The sequence below is a fragment of the Anopheles maculipalpis genome, chromosome X, assembly GCF_943734695.1.
Source record: "Anopheles maculipalpis chromosome X, idAnoMacuDA_375_x, whole genome shotgun sequence".
Classification (NCBI taxonomy): domain Eukaryota; kingdom Metazoa; phylum Arthropoda; class Insecta; order Diptera; family Culicidae; genus Anopheles; species Anopheles maculipalpis.
The window spans coordinates 211,638-238,400 of record NC_064870.1 but is presented as its reverse complement, the minus strand read 5'-3'; the positions used below and the strand labels follow the sequence as shown (position 1 = coordinate 238,400).

Sequence of the window (26,763 nt, the reverse complement as noted above, 5' to 3'; positions counted from 1 at the left end):
GAAATTGACGCTTCATCTAACGCGCCGGAATTCTATTATTGTTCGCACCGATTCCGCAAAACTTGGGAAAGCTACCCTAATAATCCTGTTTACCTACCGAAACCGTAATGGAAAATTGAAGCATTACGTCGATGGTACCTCAAGACTTTGCCCTAGCTCTAATTCCGAGAGCCGTATCAAAGTCCCGAGCAAAACAAAAATCTCCGTAAACCCACTTACAGGCCCAGCACGACTTGTTAATAATAGAACAAACACACTGCCCTAGCTGCTCAGGTTGAGTATATGGTCATCCTTGGTCCTCAGCTATTGTGTTCGACATCCTCAAATTTCCGCCGTGCGTGTGTGTGTATTGAAGATGATTCTCCCGTATGTAGCCCGTTGTTTTCACCTGGTACTTAACTTCAATTTGGGTGCCCTTTACATTACGACAATGGTGATTATGGATGAAGCTGTTCGGGTTCGCCCCGGCACAAGGATGATTAAGATGCTAATGCCATTGTTCGAAGGACGAGTCCAAATTCTGAACTTGGTTTTTGTGTTGTTTTTTTTTCTCAATTTCCTATGTGTGTCCGTGTTTTAAGGGATTACCGTAACATTTTTTTGCTTGGTTGAAATGAGAGAACAACGAAAAAAAGAACCAAGATGAATTAAGAGCGTATTAACGCGATCGGACTTTTGAGGAGGTGGTTGATGATGCAAAAATTAAGGTTATTATTTTCAAAGCAAATGTATACAATCATGACGGTCAGTTTTATGCGGCAACCTCGCCTCATACTAACACAGCCATCCACGGCTTAGTGCCGTGGTTCCTGAGCCGGTCGTGAATAGGATTTGGATCAGACTGTCCCATCTTTATACTGCCGTCACCGTGGACCAAGTGGTAGCCTTTGTGAAGCGTCGTTTGGCCACCCATGACGTAATTGCATACTGCTTGTTGACAAGCGGAGCAAACGTTGACACCATGAAATGGTTGTCATTTAAAGTGAGAGTCCCTGCGATCCTCCGGGACATGGCTCTCACTCCAGCCACTTGGCTCGTTGGTGTTGGTGTCCGAAAGTTCTTCCCGTCTCAGTTACGTGATCATCACCACTCCTTTTACTACTAGTCACCACTTCAAGTCACGCACACCATAAACTTACAGCCGCAGACTCACGACACGCACACCGGCCACTACAAGACACCGCTTTCATGCACATACACTACTTTCATACACTGAGCACCGCCGACCGTAATCTCACGACACACACACCAACGCTTGCTGCTCTATGCATTGCTGCATGTGCTTCCATTCAACTGAGCAACCACACACTGGACGAAACCACTGATCCTGCAAATTCGACACTGGTTGATGGTCCGTCTCAAGCAAACCGCACAACCACTCCGAATCTGCACTAATATACACTCAATCGTTTTTTTCACGGTTAATCATTTGTCATCAATTGTTAACCCGCCACGAAATAGCACCCGTTTCAATCCTGCGTCTACTACGTACCACGCACCGTACACTACTGTAAATGATATACTGTAATACTGCTTGTTGAGGAGCGGAGCAAACGTTGACACCATGAACTGGTTGTCATTTAAAGTGAGAGTCCCTGCGATCCTCCGGGACATGGCTCTCACTCCAGCCACTTGGCTCGTTGGTGTTGGTGTCCGAAAGTTCTTCCCGTCTCAGTTACGTGATCATCACCACTCCTTTTACTACTAGTCACCACTTCAAGTCACGCACACCATAAACTTACAGCCGCAGACTCACGACACGCACACCGGCCACTACAAGACACCGCTTTCATGCACATACACTACTTTCATACACTGAGCACCGCCGACCGTAATCTCACGACACACACACCAACGCTTGCTGCTCTATGCATTGCTGCATGTGCTTCCATTCAACTGAGCAACCACACACTGGACGAAACCACTGATCCTGCAAATTCGACACTGGTTGATGGTCCGTCTCAAGCAAACCGCACAACCACTCCGAATCTGCACTAATATACACTCAATCGTTTTTTTCACGGTTAATCATTTGTCATCAATTGTTAACCCGCCACGAAATAGCACCCGTTTCAATCCTGCGTCTACTACGTACCACGCACCGTACACTACTGTAAATGATATACTGTAATACTGCTTGTTGAGGAGCGGAGCAAACGTTGACACCATGAACTGGTTGTCATTTAAAGTGAGAGTCCCTGCGATCCTCCGGGACATGGCTCTCACTCCAGCCACTTGGCTCGTTGGTGTTGGTGTCCGAAAGTTCTTCCCGTCTCAGTTACGTGATCATCACCACTCCTTTTACTACTAGTCACCACTTCAAGTCACGCACACCATAAACTTACAGCCGCAGACTCACGACACGCACACCGGCCACTACAAGACACCGCTTTCATGCACATACACTACTTTCATACACTGAGCACCGCCGACCGTAATCTCACGACACACACACCAACGCTTGCTGCTCTATGCATTGCTGCATGTGCTTCCATTCAACTGAGCAACCACACACTGGACGAAACCACTGATCCTGCAAATTCGACACTGGTTGATGGTCCGTCTCAAGCAAACCGCACAACCACTCCGAATCTGCACTAATATACACTCAATCGTTTTTTTCACGGTTAATCATTTGTCATCAATTGTTAACCCGCCACGAAATAGCACCCGTTTCAATCCTGCGTCTACTACGTACCACGCACCGTACACTACTGTAAATGATATACTGTAATACTGCTTGTTGAGGAGCGGAGCAAACGTTGACACCATGAACTGGTTGTCATTTAAAGTGAGAGTCCCTGCGATCCTCCGGGACATGGCTCTCACTCCAGCCACTTGGCTCGTTGGTGTTGGTGTCCGAAAGTTCTTCCCGTCTCAGTTACGTGATCATCACCACTCCTTTTACTACTAGTCACCACTTCAAGTCACGCACACCATAAACTTACAGCCGCAGACTCACGACACGCACACCGGCCACTACAAGACACCGCTTTCATGCACATACACTACTTTCATACACTGAGCACCGCCGACCGTAATCTCACGACACACACACCAACGCTTGCTGCTCTATGCATTGCTGCATGTGCTTCCATTCAACTGAGCAACCACACACTGGACGAAACCACTGATCCTGCAAATTCGACACTGGTTGATGGTCCGTCTCAAGCAAACCGCACAACCACTCCGAATCTGCACTAATATACACTCAATCGTTTTTTTCACGGTTAATCATTTGTCATCAATTGTTAACCCGCCACGAAATAGCACCCGTTTCAATCCTGCGTCTACTACGTACCACGCACCGTACACTACTGTAAATGATATACTGTAATACTGCTTGTTGAGGAGCGGAGCAAACGTTGACACCATGAACTGGTTGTCATTTAAAGTGAGAGTCCCTGCGATCCTCCGGGACATGGCTCTCACTCCAGCCACTTGGCTCGTTGGTGTTGGTGTCCGAAAGTTCTTCCCGTCTCAGTTACGTGATCATCACCACTCCTTTTACTACTAGTCACCACTTCAAGTCACGCACACCATAAACTTACAGCCGCAGACTCACGACACGCACACCGGCCACTACAAGACACCGCTTTCATACACATACACTACTTTCATACACTGAGCACCGCCGACCGTAATCTCACGACACACACACCAACGCTTGCTGCTCTATGCATTGCTGCATGTGCTTCCATTCAACTGAGCAACCACACACTGGACGAAACCACTGATCCTGCAAATTCGACACTGGTTGTTGGTCCGTCTCAAGCAAACCGCACAACCACTCCGAATCTGCACTAATATACACTCAATCGTTTTTTTCACGGTTAATCATTTGTCATCAATTGTTAACCCGCCACGAAATAGCACCCGTTTCAATCCTGCGTCTACTACGTACCACGCACCGTACACTACTGTAAATGATATACTGTAATACTGCTTGTTGAGGAGCGGAGCAAACGTTGACACCATGAACTGGTTGTCATTTAAAGTGAGAGTCCCTGCGATCCTCCGGGACATGGCTCTCACTCCAGCCACTTGGCTCGTTGGTGTTGGTGTCCGAAAGTTCTTCCCGTCTCAGTTACGTGATCATCACCACTCCTTTTACTACTAGTCACCACTTCAAGTCACGCACACCATAAACTTACAGCCGCAGACTCACGACACGCACACCGGCCACTACAAGACACCGCTTTCATGCACATACACTACTTTCATACACTGAGCACCGCCGACCGTAATCTCACGACACACACACCAACGCTTGCTGCTCTATGCATTGCTGCATGTGCTTCCATTCAACTGAGCAACCACACACTGGACGAAACCACTGATCCTGCAAATTCGACACTGGTTGATGGTCCGTCTCAAGCAAACCGCACAACCACTCCGAATCTGCACTAATATACACTCAATCGTTTTTTTCACGGTTAATCATTTGTCATCAATTGTTAACCCGCCACGAAATAGCACCCGTTTCAATCCTGCGTCTACTACGTACCACGCACCGTACACTACTGTAAATGATATACTGTAATACTGCTTGTTGAGGAGCGGAGCAAACGTTGACACCATGAACTGGTTGTCATTTAAAGTGAGAGTCCCTGCGATCCTCCGGGACATGGCTCTCACTCCAGCCACTTGGCTCGTTGGTGTTGGTGTCCGAAAGTTCTTCCCGTCTCAGTTACGTGATCATCACCACTCCTTTTACTACTAGTCACCACTTCAAGTCACGCACACCATAAACTTACAGCCGCAGACTCACGACACGCACACCGGCCACTACAAGACACCGCTTTCATGCACATACACTACTTTCATACACTGAGCACCGCCGACCGTAATCTCACGACACGCACACCAACGCTTGCTGCTCTATGCATTGCTGCATGTGCTTCCATTCAACTGAGCAACCACACACTGGACGAAACCACTGATCCTGCAAATTCGACACTGGTTGTTGGTCCGTCTCAAGCAAACCGCACAACCACTCCGAATCTGCACTAATATACACTCAATCGTTTTTTTCACGGTTAATCATTTGTCATCAATTGTTAACCCGCCACGAAATAGCACCCGTTTCAATCCTGCGTCTACTACGTACCACGCACCGTACACTACTGTAACGTTCTACTACCAAAATGTGCGAGGAATACGTTTGAAAACTAAAGAGTGTTGGCTTGCGGTTTCGGCTTCCGACTCACAGAAACCTGGCTCGTTCCCTAGCCTAGCTACATCGATTCTGTTTGACGATAGCTATCGAGTTTACCGTTGCGATCGTAGTATAGCAACATGCTCTCGCGGGGGTGGTGTTTTGATTGCTTGCTCTCGCTCTCTGATGTTACGGGTATTTCCAACGGAGCATTCGTCACTCGAACTAACATTGTCCAGCTCGGGAATACTCGTCTTATTATCTTTGCGGCTTATCTTCCTCCTAAGCTATCCGTGATTGCATCAACGCTACGTGAACTTGAAGAATGCATCAGTCCGTTATGCTCGGCTGTTAACCCTGGCGATGGCATCCTGCTGCTGGGGGACTTTAACCCACCAGACATATCCTGGTGCTGTTCGGCCTGAACCGGACTTGCCGTTTTTGTCTTATGAGTCGCAAACGCGCTCCGCACTTTCTGCGCAGCTTCTGACAGGATGCATCAGCGCGCTCATTCAGCTGAATAGTTGCTCATATTCCCTGGGACGTATTGTGGACCTAGTATTTGCGAACAGTGTTGCTGCATCCGCCTGCTCACCAATAGTTGCCTGCTGTACACCACTGCTTCCTATAGACTGATTTCATCCCCCAAGAGGATATATAGGATAGTTAGAGGATGGTTCTCTCGGCACCACATGTGGACTTGGCAGTCCCCTCAACAACACCACGCCTCGATCACGCGCGCACAGATATGAGCAGACTTGCAGAGAAGATCTCCTCGTTCGCTGCTGGCTTTGATTGCTCGAATTACCTTGCCTTGACCTTGCTGTCGATAGTTTCGCGCTTTTCATGTCTCATGCGCTGAATGAATGCACACCAACAAGGTGCCCTAGACGTGGTCCACCCTGGAGCGATCGGACTCTTCGAAGGTTAAAACCAGCCAAGGGAGCAGTTTCTCGCGAGTATCGCACACTAAGGTGTAACATATCACGACGCGACTACAACACAGCACACTCTGTGTACCTATGCTACAACAAAATCCGCTACATGGCGCACGTCCGCAATCTAGGTACACGTTCTCGGCGGAACCCTCGAGCGCTTTGGAGCTTCATCAACTCCAAATGGAAATCTTCCACTTATCCTAATTGCGTTAGTTTCAATGGGTGTCATGGGAGGTCACCATCTGATGTGTGTGATATCTTTACTGCGCACTTTGCCGACACGTTTCTTCTGGAGGTCACAGATGAAAGGAAGATAAGTAATGCATTACTAAACGTTTCCTCTAGATGCCAAGGTTCCTCGTTTGCAATTATTAAAACGTCATCGGACATCAGGGCCATTAATTGACTAAAACCCTCGATCGCTCCGGGTCTAGATGACATTCCACCATCCATACTGAAACGCTGCGTCACCGCTGTTGGCCCCATATTAGTCGCATTTTTTCGGGATTCTTTGAGATTGGGTGTTTACCCAGCCTGTTGGAAAACCTCGTGTCTATTCCGGTACACAAAAAAGGCGACAAATCAAACGTGTCTAACTATCGCGGAATTACATCACTTTGCGCCAACGCAAAAAAATTGGAGCTGCTCATGTACGAGCCACTTCTTGCTGCTGCCTCAAACTACCTACCACTGCTCAGCAAGGGTTTGTCCCCAAGCGCTCGACTTCCACAAATCTGGTTGAGTTTGTCAGCATCTGCCACAGGACCATCGATGCAGGCTTTCAAATCCATGCGATCTATACGGACATCAAGGCAGCTTTTGACAGTGTTCCGCATTCGTTGCTGCTCGCCAAGCTTCAGGTTCTTGGTCTTCTGTGACAAATGCTGAACTGGATGCGGTCCTACCTCACCGACCGTTCGTATCGTATGAAGAGGGGGGGACCAAACCTCTCGTATCAACGGGTCTTCAGGAGTGTCACAAGGAAGCAACCTTGGTCGCAACCAGGAAGATCAGCTGCATCTCCAGAATGTTCTCAGCGCGTTCCACTCCTGGTACTGTACGAATAGCTTGGATATATGCGTCGATAAGTGCGTTGTGGTTATGTTTGCCATCATGAATAGCTGGAGCACATCGTCGCTAAGGGCAATCAGTTAGTTGGCATTCTGAAGAAGCTTGCGCGCTATTTTACCGACCCGATTGCCGTTAAGATGCTTATTAGTTCGGTCTGTTGTGGATTACTCATCCGTGGTGTTGGCACGCTCTTGCCATATTGGCACGCTCGTTGGCTCGCCTGGAATCCATCCAGCGTAAATTTACACGGTTTGCGCTGCGTGGCTGAAGTATCCAGGTGCACTACAATGGACGTTGCGCGTTACTTGGGTTTGAAGTGGCTGAAATTATAATTAATTATAACGAATTATAACGCGCAGAGACTTGACAATCGCATCGACTCGCCGGCGCTGCTCTCTGCAATCAACATTTACGCCCCGGCTAGATCGCTCCGTGCTATATCACTTCTTGACGTTGAGGAACGTTGTACTCGATTTGGCGCCTCTGATCCGTTCCTCGTCGTGTACCGCGAATTCAACGCCGTGTGTGATAGTTTTGAACCAGACCTGTTGCGCTCTACGTTCCTTTATTGTATACGTACAGTACGGCCAATTACTTTATGAATGTAAATGTTAACTATAAATGTAAAACGTAAAAAAAGTCTCTTTAAGGGGGCCATATATGGTCCGTTGAATTCTACAAAGAAACAAAACAAAAATAACAACAAAAAAAAAACTAACCCAAAAGACTACAATAGCGTTAAGATCGATCGGCCTGATTCCGGTAATGGGAGCTCATGTGCCTCGATATAGGTATAACGGGCCTCTATATAGAGAAAACAGGTCAACAAGCGGCGTCGATCTTATCAGCCTCACATGAGCAGTTATTATTTTGGAACAGAAATATCATTACCAGTTGTTTGTTTACAAAAAGGCGAGTTAACTGTAACGAATCAAATTAAACGTACGTAAATTAACCACCAAAAGCATGCCAGTTGTTTGCTTAAAAACAAGTTGTTTTAATATTATCACAGCTCTCGGCAAATGTTTGGGAATTGGATTTTTGTTTCAAAAACAAAAACTATCTTACAATTGTCTTCGATTTCTAGCGAATTAGTTTAAGCAAATCTGCAGCCTAAATACACAACACCTCGTCGTGTGAACTAATCTCCTTAAATAACGCTTTCAGCTATGGATAAAGAAGCTTGCTTTATTTAAACCAAGCCAAAGTGATGTCTAGTGAACGATAGGAGTCATTGAAGACATTGTGTCATTGACAACACAATAGACTTTAGCAATACGGCCTGGCCGTCCTTTATGAATAAAAAAAAAGACACAATAGACTACATCTGCTTCCTTCCTGGCTTTGCATGCTTAAGGCGTACCAGGGTTAGTAGGCAAGACCCAATCCGTCGGCTTAACCGTCCTCCGGCCTTGATCCGGGCGACTTCCGTACCCTGGATCTTTGGCCACACGTGGTGCAACAGTTTCACGATTGTGCTGCTGCCATAATCCGCTCAGCCAAAAACACTAAAAAAATTGTTGAGCAACTCGTGCACTGCAAAACTGCGGCCCTCAAGACTTATTATGAAAATTCGGCCTAACTTATCCCGTGTCATGTTGTTGCTGTTCGCAACTTTTCACCGCGCGTACAAACAATGCTCTTATGCTTTCGTTTTGCATCCACATCCCGCATATTCTTCCCTCCCTGTCTTCTACAAATTAAAGAAAATGCCACCGGAAGCATATGATTTATTTGCCGTGTCATATTTGTTCTTGCCAAGTCTACCGCAGCCATTACACCAAACTGCCAAGGAGATCCGTGTACCAAGGAAAATCGTGTGCTGACCAAGAAGTCTTCCCTATCCTTTATAAAGCCCCACTCCCGCACACCCCCCTCCCCACCACTGTTTTGAACGCATAGCGAATTAAATTCCTGCCAAGGCAAGGACTCCCAGTGCTTTCTCGAATTACGTAAACAAATAGCAGGACGGAAGAAATCAACACTCGAAGGTATCATCAACTGCTCATTATCATCAGTTATCCATCTTTCTGCCCCAACAGAGCTCCCTTATAGTCCCTTATAGAGAAAAGGGGACGTCATAAGGAGTGGGTGGGCTTCTCAAATCGATGCTCGTTTTGCTGCGCATTGATTCGGAACGGTTTTGCTTTTCTGTTTTTCCTTTCTTTCTCCATCCACCGCCACCACCCCCACCCCCTACATTCCGCTGGATGACAAGTAGGGTGGTGGGATGATAAGAAAAAAAGACGTCCGCCATAGCGCTATTTCCTTCCCGTTGCCGCCACCGATTCCCGCTACCATCAACTCCCACCGCGGCTTCGTAAATGGTGTATCTCTCTTAAGGGTATTTGTTTAGATTTCCTTTTGCCTGCTTGCTACGCTCACACCATAAGATGGGGTTTCCCTTACGGGCATTGCAGTTACACATGGAAACTTGAGCATGGAAAACTTGTTAAGGTTACACGCCAAAGCTGATGGAGTTGCCGAGATGCGGGTCGAAAAATGTGAGGAAAGCAAGGAAATATGTTTTATTGCGGATGGTGTGCTAACACCACAAGCCGAAGGAGTCAACGGTATTGGAAATTGTTATGGTTTTCCCTTTTGTTTTGCTATTTTGTATACCATTTGAAACCCAACTAAAATTTTGAATTCCGCATATCCTGTGAGGAAAAATAGTCATCCAAATCTAGAAAAATCAAGAAAATTACACAAATGTTAAGTATTTTATACACCACAAGAGAAAATCCTGGCCCCATACTTGAAATACTTTGAAATTCGCTTCTCTTTGAACATAAAAAATCATCTAACAACATATTACACTGTTTTGCTATGCATTCTTATAAAAACGGAAAACTCACTCTCTTGGTATTAAAAAAAAAGGAGAACGAAAACGCATCACCACGAACAAGCGATATTAAACATGAATTTTCCAGGCTCAGTAATGGAAACCATTCGCACAACAACCAACAACGCGACGTCATGGGGGCTCTTAGGGTAAGATATCATTTTTCGGCCCAAATCGCTTGTTTTACTCCCAACCAAATGCTGATAAAGCAGTTCCCTATCTTTCCAGTTTGCTCACACAGAGGATGTCATGCATAATGCAGACATTTGCCGAACGTGCAAAATCTTTGCAAAACCTCTTGCCCTTTAAACGAAACAGCACGCCAGCGAATGGTGGGGGTGCCGAGCCCTGGCAGGTCTTGTTTCTCAATTTGTACCGAATCAGGGTAGTTCTGCACCAACGAGGAATGCTGTTGGATTTTTGTTGGTTCCGTCCTTTATGCGTTATGAGCTCTTTTCCCGAAAATTCGATGCTACCCCGGGATTTCCGGTGTGTGTGTGTGTTTTTTTTTTTTACTTCAAATGGAGGCGAGTTAAACGCCAAATCATTTATCAAGCGCTCTCCAACCGCTGGGAATCTTTCTCTGAGGACACCTCTTCAGTCCTGTTGGGTTAGCAAAATGTCAGCAAAAGAACACCTTCTCACCATTTCCAGGATGGCTCCCAAGAAAAAAATATCACAAGTTGTGTCAAACAAACACGCTTGCTTTCCGAAGAATTCTTGGTTCTTGGTGCAAAATCCCCTCTAAAGGTAGAAGGAGGTTGACATCTTGGGCGATGAACCAGGTCGTTCCCAGTGTACGGCCGTACACACTGTACGAACTTTTCTGATCGTTACTGACACGTGGAAAAACGATGTCAACAACGTCTTCTTTTGCTTTTGCTTCTTTCCACTCCTTCGGACTATGCACTTCGTCAAAGTTAGGGATAAGAACATCCAGGTCGATAGCCGTGCAGTTCCTTCATCTCATGGGGAAAAGGGTATATCGGTTATAGTTTTTTTGAGTCTGAGCCTCGACTACACCGATGCACTCGTGCTGGATGTTTGTTATTTACGACCGCCCCAAAAGAAACAACTTCGCTTTAACACATTCGCCTTGCACGTCTTGCATTTTTGTTGGGTGTGGAGACCTCGTTTATCCTTTTGTGCAACCGAGACGGTCTTTTTGGAACACGAATAGGTGACGGCTTTTCTTGCCACTTTAGGTGCACTCTCTGCCGAGCTTCTGTTTTCAGCAGTCGACCCTCACGTTCTTCACCATCCCCGAGACTGCTTCCGAACTAATTTATTTATTTGTTTGTTTGCGTTTACTCGCTTTGATTGCATCTTTGGAATCACGTTGGATTTTCAGAACGTTCTTTTTTTTATTGCCGTTCTTTGTGACGTGGTTTGCCAGCTTGAACCAGAGGAATCTTCTGATCCGATCATCCAATTTTATCCGATTGTCGATTGTCGCTTTCTTTGGTGCGCGAATCGGGACATTTTTTTGCGACAAGCCCCCTTAATCGCCTTCCCACTGTGAGCTGGTTACCTTTTGCCTTTCAGTTGCCAATGTTTAATTTACTCACGATTCAATTACTCACTGCTAACGCTCGACATTTTCACCATTTCATCATATTCACTATTCATGATGTGTGTTCTTTTGTCGCACTGTTGTGTCCCTGTTTGGGATGAGGAGATGAAGAACTGGGAAAGGGACACATTCGCACAATTGTTAGTAAGAATCTCGTTCGAGCCAGTTGTCCAGTTTGATATCTCTTTTAAAGAAAAGGTCAGGTTGGTTTTTATTCTTATTGTTGTTTTGTTTAAAAATATCCGGACACTTTTTGACTTTTTTGCCGGTACAATCCTAAATCGTTACCAATTGTCTATCTTTCATTAAATTTTTTCCTTTTTTTCCTCAATATTTATGCAATGTTTTGGGACGCGTCTTGTGTTGTATGTTTGACACATTATCCTGTGGCAGCCGCGCTGCAGACGGCGACGTACAATGCCGTTGGAACTGTGTAGTACAAACGGTGCTGAGGACAGAGCTTGTTGTACAATAAATACGATAAATTATGTCCCGCGGGTTTCTTTGGCTTGCCTCGTTGACAACGATCTGGTAATAGTGCGACACGATACCGAACGAGCAGGGATCTCTCGTGACGCGTTGAAGTAGGCAAGACATTACACGAGTTCTGACTGGTAATTCTAATGATCGAGAAAATAAACCCCTCACAGACTTTTTTCTCTATTTGTCGAAAACATAGACATGAAACGCTGCAAATGCCTTATTATATAGCTGGAACTGGACAAAGCGCAAGCAAAGCTTTTATCTGTCTGTTCTCGTTTTCTTTTGCTTCTCTGTCAACAGGTTCTCTTTCGGGTCTAATCGGGTTACGTCTTCATTACCAGTAGCCTCCCTACCGTAGGATTGTAGCAGATTGCGTCCTTCGAATCGGGAGATACAACGCTACAGGACGAGATGTCACGATAAAGTAGCTCTAACGTCAAACAAACATACAAACAACAGTAGAAACAAAAAACTCCTCAGATCACCGAAAGGATCTATGTTTAAATGACACTTTCTTCAGAGCAGCCCGGAAGTCCTCCTTTTCTGTTGTAAGATCATCCCCATTTATCTGATGTTGCTACTTTTGACGATGCTACTTTTTGCACCTACCTAGCTAGAGGATCACCGTCCCAGCAAAAACATTTCCGATCGTATCGTCCCTAAACGGATCGAATCAAACAAGCAGATTAACCCAATTTTTATTTTAACAAACATTAACAAACTAAGGTATTACGCACTGGCACAAATATCAACAACAACAACAAAATCTAAATCCTTCAGAAACGATCGGATACAAAGGCTCTAGCAAAGTACACCACCCGAGCACCATTTGTTTCTGGCTCAAAATGCACCGATTGAGCGAGTTGATAAATTGCGCTTCTGGCTACAAGGTTCCTCGGCTCCATTGCTATGACCGAGAAAGTCTAGTTTGTTTTAGCTTGCCAAACCGTCCATGTTCTCACACTATACAAACAGACACATACACCTACAATGGTGAAATAATTTTTTGTATGTTGGACCTCTTTAATCTGCGTTTCGTTTATTTTGTTTGTTTATCAAAACTATCTTGATCCTTGCCTTCCGATCCATGGTTATTTGTTCCTGCACAGCACAGCGCAGCAATTAGAGGTGGAAATTAAAAATTGCTCTAATTATGGCCATCCTGTTTTGCCAATGTGCAATATTTTTTATGTCGAACGTCTTCCGTTTTCTATCACATTGTGCCCATCCAATCCATTAACAATCTCGGGTGATCTAGATAGTCTCTCGCTTGTTTTATGGTTCTCGTCTAGTTGTTTGCCGCTTGGATTAATGACTGACTTATCTTGTCGCTAACGATACCCGTACGCAACATTGTCTAGATTTGGACAACATCTGGGCATAGTAACCTGATTACCGGATGGTTTATGTTCACGTATGTCATATTAGGATGTCCTCAGATGGGAACGGTAAGGATATGAATGGTTCTTTCATAAACTGGCAAAGCGTATCATTCGGATTACGTCATTATACTATTATGTTCTTGAAACGTCGCATTCCTTTGCAGATGATGTGAGGGACGTTGTATATCGTAGACTGAGACTCAAGTTTTATTTATTTCCGTTTTTTTAAGATCTGATGCTTGTCGTTAAGAGACATCTTCAAACGCACACAAAATACTTTCACACATTAGGACATGAAATAAGTACGCAAAACATCTAGCAGACATATGTTTTAGGACCAAATGGGATTTTGTACTATATTCAAAACTGTCTTTTTACAAGATAGCAGAGCAGATCCTCTCAGAGCAACTGAGAGTACGTTTGCGAATCGCAACGAAAACCCTCCATAATAGATGGTCAATTGCCGCCGATGGTCAAATTGCGACTGGGGTGGTCCAGTACAGTATTGTGTTGGTAGCACCAGAATCGAAACCAGAAAGCCATCATACATACTGTGTACTCACTGTCCCACATCATATGTACATCCCCGTACAGAGCGTCCAGTTGGCGAAAATGCGGATATTGTGTTTGCAAGGGGTTTTCGCACCTATACCTACTTCTCAGTAATGCTGTTCACCATCAACTGTAGGATTCAATTAAGATGTGACACTCGCACAAGACGGCACCCTGGATTCCAACGGGTACGGTACGTTGAATTGCTTAGCCGCATAATGAACCGGACATTCAGCTCATTCATGAAAAGTCAATGCGTGCACTTCAAGACGTAGTGGCCCCGAAAAGAATACCGTCCAAATGTGTGCTAAGATGCGAAATTAACTTCCTGAACCAAACAGACCCGAAGCCGGTGGGAGGTTGCTTCACAAAAGGAAGGAAGTTTTTGAAATAGCTCAACACTCGCTGCCATAAATCCGCAAAAGGTTCACTCGGTAGGAATAGCGGCAACAAAGCATTGGTTGGTAAGTTCGGGCATAAATAAAAGAGCAACGGTACAGTTGGCTACGTGAAGGGAACTGAAGAAGTTATCAATTACCATTCCCTTTGGAGAGTAACAGCCAAAGTCCCAGAGGGATGCAGGTTTTTGAACATACAACACGGGACGAGTTTGCAATTCCGGTTCTGGCGAATTTGGTGCTGATTTTTTTGTTGTTATTGCGTTGCCTTTGCTCCCGGTGCGTTGTTTCCCACTCCAAAGCGAGCGTGTAATGAGCTGTCAAAATGACTGGCAGATCCCAGGACAGCGGTGCGAATGCTGACATGTTAAAGCTGTTGCCCGATGCTATTGATCGTCAGCGGATACGGCTGCTGTTGGCGTGTGCGTTTATTGTCCAATTTCAATCATCGAATATTTTCCTCAGTGCCGAACCCAATGTCCTTCTTGCTCTCTTTACGGCTGCAGTTTCATAATGCATTTAATGTGTCCATTGACGGCAATATGGGTTTGTGTTTTTTTTTAAATTTTATACACAATTAAATAAACAAAAACTGTACAGTTCCATACGGCGTCAGCAGATCAGTTATAAAATCTTCAGATTATTCTAATCCAGATCTTTTCTAACTGTAGATCTAATCTCAGATCCAGGGCATCGGACGATCGAACCGGGAAATTGGATCAACCGGCGAAGTGAATGAAAATCTCGCCAGCTAGAATGCTGGAACCATAAGGACCTTGCGTTAAGGTTCGAGACGGCCAATAATTCAAACTCACAAGCGTGCGAAGGGCGATTAGCGCCAGGCAAAATTAGGGAAAACTCAATGCGTAGAATACTGGAAGCATCAGAAATTCCAGGGAATCTATCAAGCGTATGACAATAAATTATTTTCTGCCGACCCTCCGAAGGTCAACAGGAAAACAACAAGAAAAAAATATCCCCAGGACATTTAAAAGATCTACATGCAAAACAGAGCGCCGAGCTAAAGTCTCAGTGTCTCAGATGGGTTCAGGCCACCCGTTGTGAGTCAAACGTCATCAGGCTAGCGGTCGTTATCGTCTGAACGCGTCGTCCACGTGAACTTTGAATGAATGTTATCAAACTCTGCCGTTCAAAATCCTAATCCCGTCGAGTCGAGTGTGGTGATCAGTCCTGCCGTACTTTGGAAGGGACACATTTGTGCGAAATTACGCCAACGACTTTGCGCACCAAGTAACATGGGACCTTCAACTACGAGAAAACATTTGTAAGCACGCACCAACTCCGGGACCTTTCGTCGTTAAACTCGCGCACACGCCCTCAGGGCCCAGCGAGAAAGTGGCCACCCTTGATGTTACACCCTACCTGCGCGCTCTGCACGACAACACGTCCATGACTGACTGTTGACAGGAGACAGCAAATGCGGCTAAAGCGGACAAAATAAGGGAGAATATGAGTTTTAAGGGAGGACTGTCTTCACAAGCGTTTAAAAGTAATAATACATTCTCATGCTTTCTGGCTAGCGAAACGGAATGATTTTACTGAGCACTCACCATCAGCGACGATACGAAACGTTATGGGTGCTTAAATCGAACTTAATCAGCTTAAGAGCGATAAAATGAGTGATTTCGGGCACTTTTGTTTTTTTTTTTGGCAATTGATTCAGATCATTATCATGTCACTGGCTTTACAATCTCCTTCTTCCTTCACGTATGAAGCTAATTATTTTATAAGCTGAGGAGTAATTGTGTGTGCATTTTGATATTTGTTTGAATTTATCATTGAAAATGTTTGAATAATTAACAGCTACAATCGACGCAGAAAAGAAGTAAAATAGACGTGAAGTGAAGCTCAACCAATGCCCTATAAAATTGCCTGTTCGTAGAAAGCGAATCACACGCTTCTAATTATATTATTTTATTTTATATAAAAATTTATTAAACCCAAATAAATTACAACGCCATTCCCGCGGTCCGCTATTCCCGCGCACTAGGACCACTAAAAAAGAAAAAGGGCAAGCCTATCAATATGTGTATCCAGCATGAAAAAGGGCGAAAACAGGATCATCAACATCACCATCAAAGGGATGGTCGGCGTCAGATACCTCTTGTTATGTGTTTTGTTTTACTTCTCCTATTTTTTTTGGCTTGTGGTCTCCTTGCATCTAGAAAAAATCGCTCACTTTCGTGCCCTCTCGCTGCCCACGAGATGCTTACAATGGGAGCAATAATAAAAAGTAAAGCATGCACACAGCAAACCGCCTAACCCGAGCAGACCGACACGTGAAAAAGGCAAATGAAAATAGAGTGAATGAAAGAGACTGGAGAAAAAAAACACAACCCCTTCCTGCACATGACGCTTGGCAGTGCATCAGGATGAAGACCGGTTGTAAAGATGCTGTAAAGAAAGCAATAAACTGCACCAGTCGTTGACTGTGTAACGTAAAGAAGATTTACGGATATGGTTGGTTTATGGTGTTTGCTACTACAACGTAACAAAGAAACAGCGACAAATTAGATCTTGCAGGCCCATTTACTGCGCTGGACCTATTCGACTAGTTCTTCACGGTATCGCTATGAACTAAAAGTGCAATAGAAAGCGTTTAGTGTTGCGTTTATTGAGGTGTTCTAGAATTAAACGGCCGAGAGTTACTGCTATTAGCATTGAGCCTGAATTTATTTAATAAATTTTCGGACAAGCATTCAAAAAGCAATAGCTTTACCACTTTGAACTAAACGTTTCTCGCTCCAAACAATTAGTTCCGAAGCTAAGACTTTTAGAACCTGGAATGCGTGACATGCGGATGTAACGATGAAGAATTGCAATTATGAAGTAAAAAACGCTACAACCCCTACTCATTTTAGAAACCTCTCTTAAACGAGAAAACAGATGATGGTACTATAGATGTTCAGCCTGTTCGCAACACCTGCGCCGACAAAGCGATGAACAACAGGGCAAGCGGAAAACACTTGTTGGCCCAAGCAATGGAGTTGGGATGGAGAATAAACTGCGGAAGGGCTTCGGCGTGCGTGGGAACGGAACCTGCTGCTTGTCACCATTGCGTATTAATTGGATTTTGACGCACCTATATCAGCGTGCCCCAGCAAGTGTTGTTCGACCGTCATGATGATGCTGGCAGTGCTTTTGCCCTTCCTTTTCCGCTCCTTAACGAAACAGGCAAGCTTATGCAAAACACCGAGTGACAAAAAACTACAACTACCAAGAAGAATCATTCGATGGAAACCGGCGTTGTCGGCGAAAGTCGATAACCCTTGTGTGCACTACAACGAAACTGCATTTGCGCGTCTTCAGATCGTGATGAGGGCGCGCTGTGTAATCTACTCGCTCGGTTTCTGTTTAATGTATGTATGTTTGCAGTAGATTTACCTTCCCGAATAAAAGGATAAACGTGTTTTTATTGATGGATTTTAAGGGATGCAGAACAAACTGATCCTGTTTCTTTCCGCGCGAGTTACCAATGAACTCGTGTGAATCCGTCAGGTTGCTTACAGCAGTTCTTGCTGCTGTTGTATAGAGTGAAGCAATTCTTTAACTAAATACACTCCGTATTCGAGAATTGCTTTGAAACTTATTATCCATACAATAAGGCCTACAGAAATATTCGTAATACTTAAACAATTCCAAGATATTACTTGTTCGATATCTTTGCTTATTGTCTGCGCATTACTCCACCAAAATCTATGCCGTCACCCGATGTGAAGTCGCAAGGATCGTCGATATATCCAATGTAACAGTTTCTACAACACGGGAACAATTTCTTCACTTCCCAACCGTTCACTTTCGGACCTTCCTTCCAATGAATGCTTTCCAGTGGCAAAGTGTCATAAAATTGACACCCTGTTGATGCTAAATCTATTGAAAATTTTGAACCTTTCCATAAAACATTGCTCCGGTCGAAAATTTGATGAGTTGCAGGCAACAGACAATACAGTTCACAAGCTCTACTACTTTCTCCTTTTTCCAATCTTGGATCAGGATCTACCTGCCTTAAGAAAACTTTCTTTTGCTCACTTTAGAGCAACTTATATGTTAGCAAACTGCATTCAGAAAAAAAACCACGCATAAATTGCTACTTCTATAAAGCTTAACAACAGCTCGCTGCGAAGCTCAAATTTGGAAATCAAAACCCAACACCCTAAAATGTACAATGATACAAAAAAAGCCAAAAAGCCTGTAACAAAGTAGACGTATTTTGGCAGAAATAACATATGTTTCCTTCTGTCACCAGTGGTATATCATCCAGATTGCGCTAGCTTGGAGCTTCTTCTTGGCTACACGCCTACCGGGCCGCCCCCCTATGGATACTAAAATACCTCATTACTAATAGCGTATGTAGTGCAGTTTTTTTTTTTCAACTCACCAGTTCCTGTACAGTTTTCCCAGGATATTAAACTAAGTAAGCTTAACACTTACAGCGATACTATCAACCCATTTCCCTACTTTTCGTTGCGTGAAGAGCAAATCTGGATGAACATTCTAGATTGTCACGAGAACGGGCAAACTCATGTGTTGTGGACCACCTTATAGCATGCCGTTCGGCACATCGGTAGGGTCCAATACGCTACCCAGAAGGAAAACCTGGCCAGTCAACCACTCGGTTTGCCGAGTTTGCGAGTCCTAATTGAGGTGCGCGCTGTATAAATATATGGTACAATAAAATTTTATACGACGCGCTCTAATGAGAGTATGTGCGTGTGTATGTTTACATGTCTTGAATTTACAACACGGTGGAGGAACGGTAGCGAGGAGAGGGAATGGTACATCGCATAGGGTAGGAACTCAGTATACACTGCCAGTGTCCTGAACATGAATTACCATTTTCGGGAAACCGCTCGACAACAAAGCTTTCGAGACCGTCGGGCAATAATGTGGCATGAAGCAAAACAGCAGCCAAAACATAAACAATGAGTTGCAGTGTTGCGTGGCGGGTCGGCGACAGGCACAGGAGGGACCTTTTAACCTACCGCCTACCGAGCGCAGAAATGCGCACGCCGGCAGGCATTTAAGGCTCTGCAGTTATATGGCCAACGATTTGTGCCCGTTGCTTCCTCCGTAGGATTCTCTCGACCAAAATTAGGAAGGATCGAAAGGTTTCCACGTTGGAGGTGGAATATTGGAATTTATTACTGCTGCTGTTGCTTACGGCTGGGCCGGTTCGAGTACCAAGAGGTGCCAATGTTGGCTGTACGTAATGGAGGGTGGTATGTGTATATATATATATATATATATATATATATATATATATATATATATATATATATATATATATATATATATATATATATATATATATATATATATATATATATATATATATATGTGTGTGTGTGTGTGTGTGTGTGTGTGTGTGTGTGTGTGTGTGTGTGTGTGTGTGTTTCGTGGCCTGCTTACTGTTGAGCTGCGTCAATCAACCGGTCTAAACAAGGAGTCAAACTCAAATTCTGACTGGAACATCACTCGTCGGGGAGTCCGTACCACCACGCTGCGTATCGTATCACGTCCCGCAACCAGCGGGACCAACAATTGCAACCATTCCGGCGTTTGTGGTTCGGCTGTCAACGACAAACTCCCACAGCAGGTTGCCAGGCACGTCCCTGGAGCACGTCCTGGCTGGCGTGTTAGGCGCGCGCAAGCATCCGTTCGGCCGTGTGCATTGCTGGGTCCATACAATTAGATACAAAAGACATAGACCATGTGAAACGAACGTGCAGAAATGTGTCAGATCCCTCTAGAACGAATCTCGCTACAAATTTAAGCACGCAAAGAATCGAAACGGATATAAATCTTTGTTTTGACAGGAAGCTGAAGGAAACGTCTTCCAGAAGCAAGGAATTAATAGTTGCTAGTTCTACGCTCCTAACCTTGCTTGGCAACTTAATTACTGAGAAAATATGAGAGCAACTCGACGCCTGGTTGGTTTGGGTAAGCCACTTTTCGGAAAGCTCATTGGATATCATCAATGCACGTTAGGATCTCCTCTAAATGCAGAACCAGCCCCAGCTAGCCACATTAGAGTGTAAAATAAGTAAGATACATCGAGCATTGGGTCCCCAGCTCAGGACTGCTGTTGCCCTTTGCTCATTAGAGCATTACGCCCAAGCGCCATGGTTTGGAACACTTGACAGCTCCACGTTGCACAACTGGTACAGGATTCCTGCTCAATGATCCGAAGCAGAAAACCCACCCAACCGAGAACTGTTGCACCAAGTTGAGGCAAAATTGATGGCGTACCGCCTCGTTTGTAACGCTGTAACGCGCTGAACATCCAGAATTCATTCAGCTGACCTACAGGCTTCATTCATGCGCGACACACCATGGATCTAGGATTGTTCTAATGAAAGCAACAGTCGGAAAGCAGCCGGAGGTTCGGTAAACAGAAACAAAAAATTTTAAGTCAAGCTGTTTGAATTTTTAAAGTTATATCTTAGAAATGTGTGAAATAACAGCAAGCATACATGTTTGTCTATGTACATGTTTTGTTTTTTTTTTTCTAATGACTGAACGAAACAGTATAAATTGATTTGTCTACGTGCCCATCAAATTTCTTAAAATGTCTTCCTTGTTGATGACTTCCAAAGCTGGAAGTTCTGTAAATCTGGGAGCAATTTCTCACAGTCGTTGTATTGTCAAAAGCATAAAAAAAACTTTGGCACCGTTAGCTTCTGGTTGTATTGGAAACGGGTAACATCCTTCTGTACTGTGCTGTATTCAACAATTTATCTTGAGCTCAACGTCTTGTCTGGCGGCAATGTAAGTATGTAAAAGGTAAATCAATCCCTCTCCCACTTACACACAAATGAAAACACTGTTGTATCAAACCGATCAGAAACGGCCGTTTTATTGACATATTACAAACGTTTTACAGCGTCCTAGGAATAGTCTTTCCTAGGGTCCTTTCGCTAACCTTGCCACCGTCCTTCATAACCATTAAACACTACCGTGTTGGGAACAATCAGCTGCACCGTTTATGATATCGACATCTTGCCGCTTCTGGTGTAGATATCTACTGTCTCGGGTACCTGTGACTTGCCTCTAAATCGGTGCCTCTAAAGGGCTAATTTGGAGTAAACTAACCGGACCCGGGGTGTCGATGGTTGTGGGCGTGACCGCTTGCTCAAGGTAGCTGACCGCGGCCGCACCAGAACCTCGGAGAAAGGGTTTTGTTGAATAGGGAATTTAACAGGCATGCTGACAAAAATCACACCGCTTGTGACCGAACTGGTGGCCCCGTGCATTTGTTTAGCGATAATTCTTGAATATTTTTCGCAGCCACACCGCAAAGTTCCCAGAGGGTAGGAAAGGTGATAGAAATTATTCATACAGTACTTCCATTTTCTGCAATCAGCTGTGTGGTCAAAAAGGAACACCCACCACACAGAAAGTTTAGTGCTTACCATCAACCGAGACCTTCAAGCTTTCAAACTAGCGCCTGATGCCCTCAATTTTTTATTTTTCGCTCAACAAAGATACAGGCCCAGCTAAGGCCCTGTTTTCAATAAATGAGGAAGATAGTTAGAATCAAGCCGTACGTATAACATTTGCAATATTTTGCCTCGTCATCATTGATTGTAGAATATCTTACGACCGGGTTTTTTTTTTACTCCACGAAAAACATAGATAGCTCGATAAAAATAATCCTCATGAATCGCCACTTAATCTATGCTCAATGGCACACGGTCACCGGTAGGATGAGTTCGAAAGTAAGACATACGTAAATTGAGCTTTGTAAAAAGTATCATCTGACACGTGACCATGCACGAACGACGGTTGATAGTGATCGCGACCGACTCTGTTGAATGCTGTTTCGTGGATATAAAATTTCATCTTATTTGCGGAGCGTCGGGTACTTGACTGTCCCATGCGATTGTTGTGTACATGTGTGCTTCAGTTTATTAATTAGTTTAGAAGAAAGCTATTAAAAAGTGTTTTAATGGATATTGGTGAGATTGCGCAAGAATATACTGCAAGTGAAGGAAAAATTAATGCCATAAGTTAAGTAAGAAGTAAATCTTGATCGATAGCAACAACAAGTTACCGCCCTTTTAGCGTCAAAGTGGTACCAAGTGCCACGTGGAAGTAGACGCACTCTCGAGACAATCATTATTGAAGTCAGTTTCACCCTTTATAGCTTTAGCCTTCTTCATACGGAGTAGGAAGAATGATCTAGCTTATTCTGCAAGAAGAACGACATACTGTGAAACACAAAGTTTCCTGTTTGTCAACTGTAAACGGTAGCTAATGGTATTCAAATTCACGGGACCTTCCTGCTTTACACACTGTCCAAAAACGATGTACTTTTAATCCTCTTCCAAAGCTCATAATAAAACTACAACAGCCACGAAGACGCTTGGCAGAAAGATTGGACGGTGTACATCAGTCACTCAGCTCAAGCCACCTTCAGTAAGTCGGACCAGTTTAGAAACAACATTGCCGTAAAATCCTGAAAAAATCCGTTTAGAGACCTCTGCCTCCAACCGTTTAGAATATGGCATGAAGAAGCATTACAACTAGCCGATATTTCTATGCTGGCTGTACCGTATGAACGCGGACGGATACCGCGGCCAGATGAGCTAATGTAATCATCCATAACCGTGGGGCCCCCGCGGGCAGGCCTATTTTAACGACTTTTCTGTCTCTGTGATGACTACAATGGGTCTTTCATGTGCAGCTACATTTCTATTTACCCGATGCTACTGCTGCTGCTGCTGCCGGTTCGTGGAGATGCATTAGTAGTTGAGGTACGGATGGTGTTTGAAATAAATTGAAATACCTACAGCAGCGTTACTTCAACTGTCAAACAAACACGTACGTGATTGTACAAAAAAAGAGAGCGGATTCTAGCATCTAGCGGGTTCATCAAAACTACTCCCATTGACAGATCCTTGATCACAAATTAACACAACCGGCAATGCAGCTGCAAGGAAAGCCTAATCCGCAATATTTTTGAAACGTTGTTTTTTTGTCGTTCGAGGGTTCGATGTACGACCAAAAGCCCGACGGGAGCTCGACTTTTTTAATCAACACAATCAAATTTCTATAAAAACACAGCTCCTGCCGCGCACCACATCTCCGAAGAATGTCCAGAGGACCCAATTCCCACCCTAATCGACATTGACGGTACCTTCCGTTGTGGCCTTCCGCGCCAACTACCACTACTAATGCCCTCCGGTTACAGTTGGTTTACCGGCTGGCACTGATTTTGTTGTATCTAATGGCGTTGAATCCCGCTGACAGACTGACTTTTGTGTGACGAAACCGTTCGATGTGCACCGTTTCCGCGCAAAGGCTTTAATTATCTGCTCGGCACGAAGAGAATCAATCGAACATTGAAATCACCCTCTCCATTGAATCCACACATCCCGGGCTAAGATTATACAGAGCCTGTTCGCCCTGCAAGGTGGTGATTGCAAAATTACAGCTCTTTACCAACTCGATTTTTGGGTACATCAAAAGTGTCGCTTTATCGAATTTGTGCACGTACCCACGCCCTTCATGGCGTTGCGCTGGGAAGCTATTATCTACCGGATCCGCCTAGGTACTGCCCACAGACAAAAAGTGGGTTACCGTTTCAGGTACCGCCGGCAAGTGAACCATGAAGGGCATCCCGAAAAAAGGGCATCAGAAATTTGCTGGCGGGTTGGTCAATACCAGCAGGAAAAACATGGTTTGTCAACTCGTGACCAACTGATTGACCTTTGGGATGGTGTTGGTCAGTGCGAATATTCTACCAGTTATATAGGAATAATAATTGTTGGGTTTTGGACATAATGTGTGTGCCCTGAGTCACATAGGAATAAAAGTAGCCCGATCAGAAACCAATCTAGATCGACACGTTGGTACCGGCACTTATTGGCATGATCTCTTATCTCGACTAATCGACCCACTCTGACCTGAAGATGTGCTGAAGATCAGAATAAATGAATCAGTTATGTTTCGGCTCATGTCCATTTCATGAAGATTTAGACGAAGATATTTATAATCTTTTCTATGACTTCAAGTGTTTTGCACAACTCAAACACGATGCTTGTTATCCTTTGATATTGGGCGTTAAGTGTATCATATATAATTAAATTTGTGTGACCACTTGTACAGTCAAAATGTTAAAATGAAACCAAGTACCTCACGTTTTCTCAGCTTTGGGCATGTGTGCGTTGTGTTGAAATAAAAAAAAATCATTAACCTTCATTCTGTTTGCGGATGCTCATTCATTAATATCGCTCGACATCATTAAGGTCACATTCGTTTGTTGTGAATTACCTTCGTCCCCACATACCGCCTCTGTGATGAAGGTAGCAAGTTCAAGGTTGATACTGTTTTTGCCGAAGAGTGATACTTGTGGTTATGGTGCAAACTTGCCGAACCCGCTGGTTCTCGTGTATCCCCAAAAACCCCAAACCTACCCTGGCTGCAGGGCTGAAAATCCCGAAGTTTTATACTGTGGTTGCATTGACTGGTATAATTTGAGGTTGGTGAGGTTACGGTGAGGATCAGATTGTTCTCTCTCGAATGTTTTTTTTTTTACTTCTTCTTGACCCGTTACTGCCATAACTGGCAGTGTTAATCTTTCGCTCACACCAAACCTTACAAGATTGGTAATGAAGCAAGCCAAACGAAAGAAGAAAAAAAAAACACGCACATCACGAATTGTGTAAAGACTCCAATGGCCGATAAATCAATTAGTTATGCTGACGATTTCGTGCCTCTTCGATTGGCTCCATTTAGAATGGATAGTACAATGCTGGTGAACGCGCTATTATTACACATCCAACATTTCGACGACCTCTCACTAACTGAGAGCGAGGTTAGCATGATTGGGGTATCAGCAGCAACTACTCGGTTACTGGCTCCGGCACTACGGTATGCATGAGTGCACGTAAAAGAGCTCAACCAGCGGGTGTAAGGACTAGCGGTTGGAAGGAATTTGTCTTCGCCACTACCAACGAAAGCATTCACTATGCGGTGCGGATATAATCAACAGCATCATCATATTGCATCGATCGTACCATTATCAGTCCCCATCCATGCTGTGGTTTGGTTTAACGACAAATTGAACGCCGTTCGAGGTGCGATAACTTTATCACTTGTACACCCCCAGAAGACGGTACAAAAAATCCGAGAAACATATCAGTCACGGTTAAAAGGACAACGATGTGCTCGGGTCTAATGGGCAGATTGTACACGTTGTCCACGACAAAAAAAATATCATTTCAGATGCTGCGCGGTGAAACAAATTACATTTGAAAGTTTTTATTTTGTGAAGGCATGCAAACGCCTTTCTTTTACATCACTAATAACGTGGAGCGTTAACGATGAAAGGGAATTTTGTTCCCGAATTCTGGTTCCTCTGGCCCTTAATGGTCGGCAATTAAAATGACCCAAGCAGCATCGAGCAGGATACCGGAGCTAAATCGTGGCCTTAATTTTGATGAGCACATCGTTCATTCTTGCGCACAGTAACCTTGGTAAAATCTGTGACCTTTGATAGACCAAAGATCGGGGATCAAATTTGGCTTTTGCCCAAGCTAAGCGTCATAATTGATGTCCAGACATAACTCATGAGCGAGAGCGCGTTTATAAAGATGTATATACCGACACCAACATTCTGCACTGTTAAGTATGGACACAAGCATGTGCATTGTAGGAGAGTAGAAGCGTTAAAGTATGAGTTGGATAAAAGTGAACAATACAGGACCAATCTGGCTCGCGTATAAGTCCGCGTGGTCAGGTCGATCAAGCGCCCGGCAGCTACCTTACCCTGTCATCAATGGGACATTAATCTAATTGCGCTCTTGATTTGACTGCCGTTAATATGCATTCCTTCTGTTCCTTTTTTCCGTTCTAAGAAAGATCAACTCTAAAGTTTTCGAAATTCTAGATGATATAAGAATGCCAATCAGCAAAGCAGTTCATTGCGGAAGAAGGCGACGTTCGCAGTGCTGCTTACCCTGTAAAAAAGGTGTCAAGGTCTCTCAAAAAAGATGTCAAGCATAGCAATGGTAAGCATGTAAGTACAATTAAAGCTTTTATCTGCTTTATTCAATCCAAAACATCTTTCTGCACCCGAGTGCAAAGATCTAGCGATGTTCTAAGTACTACATTCAACTATATCCTGTCTCATCCCGCTTTTGTTCAAGCTCACTCCCAAGCACCTTTTAAGCCTCTTGACTTCCCTTCACCTAATCGGATCACTTCATCGTTTGTGTTTCCTTTTTCAACGACATTCTTCCTCGTGTAAACACATTTCGGGTGTTGGTTTTGCAAGATAAAAAAGCGACATCTTTATCTCTTGGTAGTATGGACGCTCAAAGCACAACACACACACAG

General features: G+C 44.3%; 3 protein-coding genes across 3 annotated transcripts in view; 1 reads left to right on the top strand and 2 right to left on the bottom strand.

Annotated features, from left to right (window-relative positions):
- LOC126561470 (thioredoxin-dependent peroxide reductase, mitochondrial-like) overlaps positions 1-26,763 on the bottom strand; it is a 160,483-nt gene that overhangs the window by 74,584 nt on the left and 59,136 nt on the right. The window lies entirely within an intron of this gene.
- Positions 1-26,763, bottom strand: part of LOC126561694 (3'-5' RNA helicase YTHDC2-like) — a 101,355-nt gene that overhangs the window by 53,308 nt on the left and 21,284 nt on the right. The gene's annotated exons all lie outside the window — the stretch shown is intronic.
- The window catches only part of LOC126558793 (short-chain dehydrogenase/reductase family 16C member 6-like), a 63,965-nt gene continuing 43,997 nt past the window's right edge, over positions 6,796-26,763 (top strand). The window contains exon 1 of the mRNA XM_050214873.1: positions 6,796-6,799. The gene's annotated coding sequence lies outside the window, so the exon portion shown is untranslated. The remainder of the gene's footprint in view (positions 6,800-26,763) is intronic.